Below are 9052 nucleotides of genomic sequence, written 5' to 3'. Positions count from 1 at the left end.
CTGACCTAGCTGCTGTTCTGGTTGCAATCCGCTAGAAATGCTGTTTAAATGGTTTACTTTTCAAAATGTTAGTTTTGTTCCTTTTAGCATTTCATCCTTTATCTTCATTATCATGGAGCGGACAGATGTCCTTCTGCATCCTTGTGCAGATCTTTAATAGCGAATAATCATTGAGAATATCATGTTGCAGGGAATTTCCACCATCACATCTCACAGTATTTCTGGTAGAGCACTTTCTGCTTGTAGTGTAGGTTTAATTTGTAAAAAAATCATTTTAAATAACAAGTTTATTCTTTGGGATTCTCTGTGGCCAAGGCCTACAGATTACCTGGGTTGGTGTCATAGAATCATAGAATATCAGGGTTGGAAGGGACCTCAGGAGGTATCTAATCCAACCCCCTGCTCAAAGCAGGACCAATCCCCAACTAACTAACCAATCCCCAACTTTGTCAAGCCTGACCTTAAAAACTTCTATGGAAGGAGATTCCACCACCTCCCTAGGGAACCCATTCCAGTGTTTCACCACCCTCCTAGTGAAAAAAATTTTCCTAATATCCAACCAAAACCTCCCCCACTGCAACTTGAGACCATTACTTCTTGTTCTGTCATCTGCTACCACTGAGAACAGTCTAGATCCATCCTCTTTGGAACCCCCTTTCAGGTAGTTGAAAGCAGCTATCAAATCCCCTCTCACTCTTCTCTTCCCAGACTAAACAATCCCAGTTCCCTCAGCCTCTCCTCATAAGTCATGTGTTCCAGTCCCCTAATCATTTTTGATGCCCTCCGCTGGACATTTTCCAATTTTTCCACATCCTTCTTGGAGTGTGGGGCCCAAAATTGGATACAGTACTCCAGATGAGGCCTCACCAATGTCGAATAGAGGGGAACAATCACATCCTTGATCTGATGGCAATGCCCTTACTTATACATCCCAAAATGCCATTGGCCTTATTGGCAACAAGGGCACACTGTTGACTCATATCCAGCTTCTCGTCCACTGTAACTCCTAGGTCCTTTTCTGCAGAACTGCTGCCTAGCCATTCGGTCCCTAATCTGTAGTGGTGCATGGGATTCTTCCGTCCTAAGTGCAGGACTCTGCACTTGTCCTTGTTGAACCTCCTAAGATTTCTTTTGGCCCAATCCTCTAATTTGTCTAGGGCCCTCTGTATCCTATCCCTATCCTCCAGCATATCTACCTCTCCTCCCAATTTAGTGTCATCTGCAAACTTGCTGAGGGTGCAATCTACACCATCCTCCAGATTATTTATGAAGATATTGAACAAAACTGGCCCGAGGACCGACCCTTGGGGCACTCCACTTGATACATCTACTCTTTCCTTTAAATCCACCAATGGGGACTGCCTTTGCCCACAGTTGTTTTTGCTCTCAATTCAGCACTTTTTCACATGTCACTATTTGTGCATACAACTTGATCCCCAAATACTGTACTACAGATCACATTTTTTAATGGTTGAAAGCACCTAGATGCTTTTGAAAATCCCACTAATTCTCTAAAAACCTTTAAAAATCTGGTCCCACGGGTACCATAATATCTTGTATGAAATCCTTCTCAAAGGCAAATTTCTTCTGTAATTTTTACTAAGTATAGGCATATAAACCCAAGGTAGAATGAGAAGTCAAGTATTGAAGAATAATGAATTATGCACCCAAAAGGCATGAAATGAAAATAAAATAAATAAAAACAGATTGGATTCTTTATTATTTGCCTTTTTGTTTCTGAGCCTTTATACTTTTGCTGTTCTCTCTCCCAAAGAATCCATACCTTAAAACAGTTATAGATTCATATAACATTCAGTACCATTTTGGACTTTCGGTAACATGTAACCCCCCACCCCCCCTCCCCCAATTCTTTGTAATTGATCATTTATTTTATTTTTGTAAATAATTCTCTAACCTGCAAACAGCAAATGGCACACTTTCCTCTTCTATTCCTTCATTTGCTTAGAACATAAGAACGGCCATATTGGGTCAGACCAAAGGTCCACCTAGCCCAGTGTCCTGTCTTTCGATAGTGGCCAATGCCAGGTGCTTCAGAGGGAATGAACAGAACAGGTCATCATCAAGTGATCCATCCCCTGTCACCCATTCATATACAGTATGAGCTGTGATGGCTTGAGTACAAAAGGGGGTGGAATTCTACAATAGGGTTTTAATTAATAAGTCAATGGTAAATGGGACAAAATACAACATGGTTTTACAAAAGGTAGATCGTGCCAAACCAACCTAATCTCCTTTTTTGAAAAGGTAACAGATTTTTTAGATAAAGAAAATGCAGTGGATCTAATTTACCTAGATTTCAGTAAGGCATTTGATACCGTGCCACATGGGGAATTATTAGTTAAATTGGAGAAGATGGGGATCAATATGAACATCAAAAGGTGGATAAGGAATTGGTTAAAGGGGAGACTGCAACGGGTCCTACTGAAAGGCGAAATGTCAGGTTGGAGGGAGGTTACCAGTGGAGTTCCTCAGGGATCGGTTTTGGGACCAATCTTATTTAATCTTTTTATTACTGACCTTGGCACAAAAAGTGGGAGTGTGCTAATAAGTTTGCAGATGATACAAAGCTGGGAGGTATTGCCAATTCGGAGAAGGATCGGGATATTATACAGGAGGATCTGGATGACCTTGTAAACTGGAGTAATAGTAATAGGATGAAATTTAATAGTGAGAAGTGTAAGGTTATGCATTTAGGGATTAATAACAAGAATTTTAGCTATAAGTTGGGGACGCATCAATTAGAAGTAACGGAAGAGGAGAAGGACCTTGGAGTATTGGTTGATCATAGGATGACTATGAGCTGCCAATGTGATATGGCTGTGAAAAAAGCTAATGCGGTTTTGGGATGCATCAGGAGAGGCATTTCCAGTAGGGATAAGGAGGTTTTAGTACCGTTATACAAGGCATTGGTGAGACCTCACCTAGAATACTGTGTGCAGTTCTGGTCTCCCATGTTTAAAAAGGATGAATTCAAACTGGAGCAGGTACAGAGAAGGGCTACTAGGATGATCCGAGGAATGGAAAACTTGTCTTATGAAAGGAGACTTAAGGAGCTTGGCTTGTTTAGCCTAACTAAAAGAAGGTTGAGGGGAGATATGATTGCTCTCTATAAATATATCAGAGGGATAAATACAGGAGAGGGAGAGGAATTATTTCAGCTCAGCACCAATGTGGACACAAGAACAAATGGGTATAAACTGGCCACCAGGAAGTTTAGACTTGAAATCAGACGAAGGTTTTTAACCATCAGAGGAGTGAAGTTTTGGAATAGCCTTCCAAGGGAAGCAGTGGGGGCAAAAGATCTATCTGGTTTTAAGATTCTACTCGATAAGTTTATGGAGGAGATGGTATGATGGGATAATGGGATTTTGGTAAGTAATTGATCTTTAAATATTCAGGGTAAATAGGCCAAATCCCCTGAGATGGGATATTAGATGGATGGGATCTGAGTTACTATAGAAAATTCTTTCCTGGGTATCTGGCTGGTGAATCTTGCCCATATGCTCAGGTTTAGCTGATTACCATATTTGGGGTCGGGAAGGAATTTTCCTCCAGGGCAGATTGGAGAGGCCCTGGAGGTTTTTTGCCTTCCTCTGTAGCATGGGGCATGGTTGACTTGAGGGAGGCTTCTCTGCTCCTTGAAGTCTTTGAACCATGATTTAAGGACTTCAATAGCTCAGACATGGGTGAGATTTTTCATAGGAGTGGGTGGGTGAGATTCTGTGGCCTGCGCTGTGCAGGAGGTCGGACTAGATGATCAGAATGGTCCCTTCTGACCTTAGTATCTATGAATCTATGACAGGGATACCTCCTGGCTGGCTGAGGGCGCCGCTCTCTGCTGGCCACAGGGCCTGGAAAGGCCCAGGAAGGGGAGAGAGAAGCAAGCGTCCCCCATGGAAACGGCCCAGCCCTAGGTTTCCCAGTCCCCGCTACTTCCCCCACCCTGCCCAACCCAGCAGACCCCCCCACACACACCTGCTGGTCACATTCTCAGACCCCACTGCCAGCCCCTCCCCACAGCCAGTGAGATCAGATCCCCCAGTGTGCCGGGCACTGAACAAACCTTGACCAAGTTTGGGGCACTGTTTGTGCCAGGAACTGCAGAGACCCCTACAGAGAGCAGGGACCTTGTTGTGCCAGGCCCTGCATCAACACCAAGTGAAATCAGGCTCCCATTGTGCCAGGTGCTGCAGAGACGGCAAACAAAATCAGCGGCCTTGTTGTTCCTGGAACTGCTGAGACCCCCAACTGAGATCTGAGCCCTGTTCTGCCAGGTGCAGCAGAGACCCAGAAGTAAAAGTAAGCCAGTACGCTCTGGTACGGCGTACAGTGAAATCGCATCTTACGCGGGGGTTAGGTTCTAAAGTCAGTGCGTAAGGTGAAAATTGTGTATAGTCAAAAAGAGAGAGAGACTGAAGAATGAAAGAATAAAAAAGGGAGGAAGACAACTTCAACGTTGTTATGCGTAAACTGGAGTGCCGCAAGGTGGCCAGGAGCATTGTCTATGATCAGCAACACTTTAAAGTCAAGTCCTTTCTCTTCGAGGTACCGCTTGACCTCTGGAATGAAACACTTGAGGAACCAATCCAGAAATAATGCTGCCGTCACCCAAGCCTTTTTATTTGGTTGCCAGAACACTGTCTCGTCAGCATTAAAAACTTGTTCCGGACAATAGCCCTTTTCTTCTATGATTTTCTTTAATTGTTCAGGGCAGGCTTTTGCTGCCTCTTCATTGACAGATGCAGCTTCACCTGTATTCTGCACGTTTTTGAGGTTGAAGCGGTTCCTAAAACTGTTCAGCCAACCTTGACCAGCTTTGAATTCCTTCTCATCAGAAGGCTGTCCCTCTTCAGGGGGAGCTTTCAACAGCGCATAGAGGCTAAGAGCCTTTTCTCACAATGTGTTGCCATTGATAGGCACATGTTTACGGTTCATGTCTTCCAGCCATAAGTTTAATGCCTTTTCAGTCTTCACTAAAGTCTTATCATAAAATATCAGCGTTGAAAGGGACCTCAGGAGGTCATCTAGTCCAACCCTCTGCTCAAAGCTGGACCAATCCGCAATTTTTGCCCCGGATCCCTAAATGGCCCCTTCAAGTATTGAGCTCACAACCCTGGGTTTAGCAGACCAACGTTCAAACCACTGAGCTATCCCTCCCCTCAAGGAGGGTCCTCAAGAGATGCCTTCTGAAGTTCTTGGGAGATATCACAGGGGGAAAGTGTCCCTCTGCCTGACCAGGTACTTGAAACCTGGACCCTCAGTTTAAAACTCTGATGCTCTACCAACTGAGCTAGCCAGGCTCACTTATAACGCATCTGGCTTGTCACCTTAGCAGTTGTGGCATCAACTGCTCCAGTGGCTTGACGAATTTCTCTCTCTCTCTCTCTCATCTTGATGGCATGGATGCGAGATTCGTTGTAGCCATATTTATGCGCCACGTTGGAGACCGACATAGTGTCTCTCAAGAAGTCCAACACAGCCAGTTTTTCCTCCAGCATTGGAACAGATCGCTGTTTCTTCGGTTGAGCACCGGATGAAGTAGTTGGCTTGTGTTTAGGGGCATGTTGTACGAAAAATATATATCTTTAAACACTAGAATCACACTCAGTGCCACGAGATGCTCACCGGATCAGTAGGCAGAGATTGATCCAGCTGGGGTCAATTTATCGCATCTAGTCTAGACGAGATAAATCGACCCCTGAGCACTCTCCTGTCGACTCCTGTACAGTACTCCACTGCTGCGAGTTATTGTTGTTGTTTTTTTTCTGAGTGTGTATAGTTGAATTCGCATAAGTTAAATGTGCATATGATGCGACTCCACTGTACCGGCAAGCAGCAAGAGGCGAGTTATATTGGCTCATGGCTCCAGCAATATTGAGGGCCCAGGGGCCCAGCTCCACCAATGTTCGGGGCTGGGTCTCCCTCCTGGTCCTACCTGCTACCCCCCTACGTCTCTCCAAAGTGTTCCCTGGTCCCCCCCCTGCTGCCCCCGCAGGCCTCCCTGGGTCCCAGAGCAAAGCATCCCTGTTTCTTCCCTGCAGCTCCATGCTGCCTCCCTGCATCAACTGCCGCCGCAGGGTCCTAGTGCCCCCCATGCACTAGTGGCAGGGCAGGCTGCCCTTCCCCCTCAGACTCTTTCATTTTCCGAGGGGACCCTCCACCAGTACAGCCGCCCGCACTGCCCGCAGACACCGCTCCTTCCCCACGCTGGGCAAGGGGCAGCCCCATCCCCCACCCACAGTGAGGGGCAGCAGCAGGGGACGAGGTGCACATGTGATGGCAGCCCCCCCCCCTCACGGTACCCACCACAGGGGAGGCAAGGGAGCTTCCTGGACCTGAGAGGGGTCCTAGGAGCATATGCAGCAACAGTGGTGGGGGTGAGTATGCTGCCAGGGGCCGCCTACCCCAAAGGGTCCCCTACCACAAAGCTCACTGCTGCTGGTGGGGAGAGGGCTGGGGGGAGTCCTCCTTTCTGGCTCCAGTCCCGGGGCAGCCTGTCTCCACCCCAAACTCATCCTCAGCCCTGCCCCACCCCAGAGCCCATACCCCCACACCCCAACCCTCTGCCCTAGCCCTGAGCCTCTCCAACATCCCAAACCCCTCGTCTCCAGCCCCAGCCAGAGCCCTCATCCCCCCCGCACCCTAACCCTCTGCCTCAGCCCTGAGCCCCCTCCCACACCCCAAACTCCTCATCCCCAGCCACACCCCAAACCCATCCCCAGTCTCACCCCACAGCTCTCATGACTGCACCCCTTCCCATCCCCAAACTCCCTCCCAGAATCTGCACCCCCTCCCATCCCCAAACTCCCTCCCAGAGCCTATACCCCAATCCCATGCCCCAGCCCAGGGCCTGCACCCCAGACCTCCTCCCCCCCCAACTCCCTCCCAGAGCCTTGGGCAGGTGGGGGGGGTGGAGTTTGGTGGGGCAGAGTTTGGGCAGGGGCAGATTCTGGGCACCATCAAAATTTCTACAAACCTGCCACTCCTGCTGGCAAGAGCCAGTGTGCCGTACTGGGGCAGACTGGCTTACCCAGGTGGCAATTTAAAGTTGCCACCAGATTCCCGCTGCCAGAGCCCTTGGGTAGCGGCGGCCAGGTGGCGATTTAAAAGGCCCAGGGCTCCTGCTGCCGCTACAGCCCCAGGCCCTTTAAATCACCGCTGTAGCCCCACTGCCGCTACCCCAGGGGTCCGGCTCCATGTAAAGGGCCCGGGGCAGTAGAGGCAGTGGGAGCCCAGCACCCTTTAAATAGCCCCTGGAGCCTGCGGGAGTCCTGGGGTAGTGGCGGCAGGGCTCCATCGGCTATTTAAAGGGTACGGGGCTCCCGCTGCCTCTACCACCCTAGGCCCTTTAAATAGCTGCCAGAGCCCCCTCCGCTGCTACCCCAGGGCTCCTGCAGCAGAGCTATGGGGACGATTTAAAGGGCTCTGGAGGATAGCAGCAGCCGGAGCCCTGGGCCCTGCTGCTGGACCCCGGGGCTCCGTCAGCAGTTTAAAGGGCCCGGGGCTTCACTGCGGTAGCGGCAGCTAGAGCCCTGGGCCCTTTAAATCACCGCCTTTAAATCATCCCCAAGCTCCCAGCCACCTCTGCAGCTGGGAGCTCAGGGGGTGATTTAAATGGCCCAGGGCTCCCAGCTGCTGCTGCTGCCCCAGCCCTAGCCCCGGGCCTCTAAATCCTGATGTAAAGGGCCTGGGGATTTAAAGGCCCCGCCTCTTCTGGTTGAGGCCCCCCCCTCCTCAGGACTCAGGAGTACTGGCAAGTCCTTTAAGTTACTTTCACCCCTGCAGAGACCCCAAGTGAAATCTGGGTCCTGTTCTGCCAGGCGTTGCACAGACCCCAACAGAGGTCAGACCCCACTGTTGTGACAGGTGCTGTGGAGACCCCAACTGAGATCTGCACTCCAGTTGTGCTGGGCACTGCAGAGACCCCAACTGACATCAGGCCCTGCATTGTGCCAGGTAAAACTGAGACTTGGACCGAGATCATGGCCCTCCCTTGTGCCAGGCAGCACACAACTGTGGCCCAGATTGCTGTCTCCATTGTGCTGGGCACTTCAGAGACCTCCACTGAGATCTGTGTCCCCATTGGGCCTGGCACTGCAGGGACCCTGACCAAGATCACGCCCCACCACTGTACTGGGCACTGCATAGACCCTGACAGAGATCCTGCCCCCACATTTTCCCGGATGTTGCAGGGACTGCAAACAAAATAAGGGATCCTGTAATGGCGGAAGATGCAGAGCCCCCGACTGAGATCAGGCCCTATGTCGTGCAGGGCTCTGCATAGACACTGACCAAGATCAGCGTCCCCGTTGTGACAGGTGCTGAACAGATACCAAGGGTATGTCTACCCTGCCATTTAAAAACCCACTCAGGCTCACAAGGCTCAGACAAAGGGGCTGTTTAATTTCAGTGTAGATGTCTGGGCTCGGGCTGGAGCCAGGTTGTAGGACCCTGTGAGATGGGAGGGTGCTAGACCAAGCCGGAACATCTACACCACAATTAAACAGCCCCGCAGCTTGTGAGCCCAAGTCAGGGGGCATGGGCCAGACACCGGTGTCTAACCGTATTGTAGACATATCCTCAGTGACTGAGTCCTTGCCACAAAAAGCTCAAAAGCTAAATAGGTAAATGTTGGGCGGCTACTCTCCATTTTACAGATGGGGAGACTGAAGCTCAGAGAGCTGAAGTAATTTTCTCAAGTTTGCATAGAGAATTTGGGGCAAAACAGGGAACTGAACCCAGATTATTTGATTCTTGCCTTTCCCCTTAATCCCAAGCTCAGCTTGTGTGTGTACAGCCTTGTTTTGGTCTGTGTTTGTCTTGCATTGGCTTCGAAGGGAGGTTGTGGAATTTCCTTCATTGGAGGTTTTTAAGACCAGGTTAGAGGTACACCAGTCTGGGAATGTCTAGGGATACTTGGTCCTGCCTCATCACAAGAGGCTTGAGTAGATGACCTCTCAAGATCCCTTCCATGCCTACATTGAAATAGTTCTGTTTCGTGCTGTCGTGTTCTATGCTGAACTGTTTTGCA

At 49.5% G+C, this 9052-nt stretch overlaps 3 protein-coding genes, 1 non-coding gene and 1 pseudogene across 6 annotated transcripts in view; 2 read left to right on the top strand and 3 right to left on the bottom strand.

Moving 5' to 3' along the window:
- The window catches only part of LOC119849428 (zinc finger protein OZF-like), a 776365-nt gene that overhangs the window by 304930 nt on the left and 462383 nt on the right, over positions 1-9052 (bottom strand). The gene's annotated exons all lie outside the window — the stretch shown is intronic.
- Positions 1-9052, top strand: part of LOC119849371 — a 1398949-nt pseudogene that overhangs the window by 958611 nt on the left and 431286 nt on the right.
- Positions 1-9052, bottom strand: part of LOC119849376 (zinc finger protein 420-like) — a 3142523-nt gene that overhangs the window by 2907422 nt on the left and 226049 nt on the right. The gene's annotated exons all lie outside the window — the stretch shown is intronic.
- The window catches only part of LOC119849401 (zinc finger protein 883-like), a 273312-nt gene that overhangs the window by 102313 nt on the left and 161947 nt on the right, over positions 1-9052 (top strand). Inside the window, exons 2-3 of the mRNA XM_043503852.1 lie at positions 4206-4274; positions 7821-7977. The gene's annotated coding sequence lies outside the window, so the exon portion shown is untranslated. The remainder of the gene's footprint in view (positions 1-4205; positions 4275-7820; positions 7978-9052) is intronic.
- On the bottom strand, positions 5249-5321 carry TRNAK-UUU. Its single transcript has one exon. It is a non-coding gene; the product is annotated as a tRNA-Lys (tRNA).

This window comes from Dermochelys coriacea, chromosome 28, assembly GCF_009764565.3.
Source record: "Dermochelys coriacea isolate rDerCor1 chromosome 28, rDerCor1.pri.v4, whole genome shotgun sequence".
NCBI lineage: Eukaryota > Metazoa > Chordata > Testudines > Dermochelyidae > Dermochelys > Dermochelys coriacea.
The sequence above is the reverse complement of the archived record's forward strand: the minus strand, read 5'-3'. Positions and strand labels throughout refer to the sequence as shown.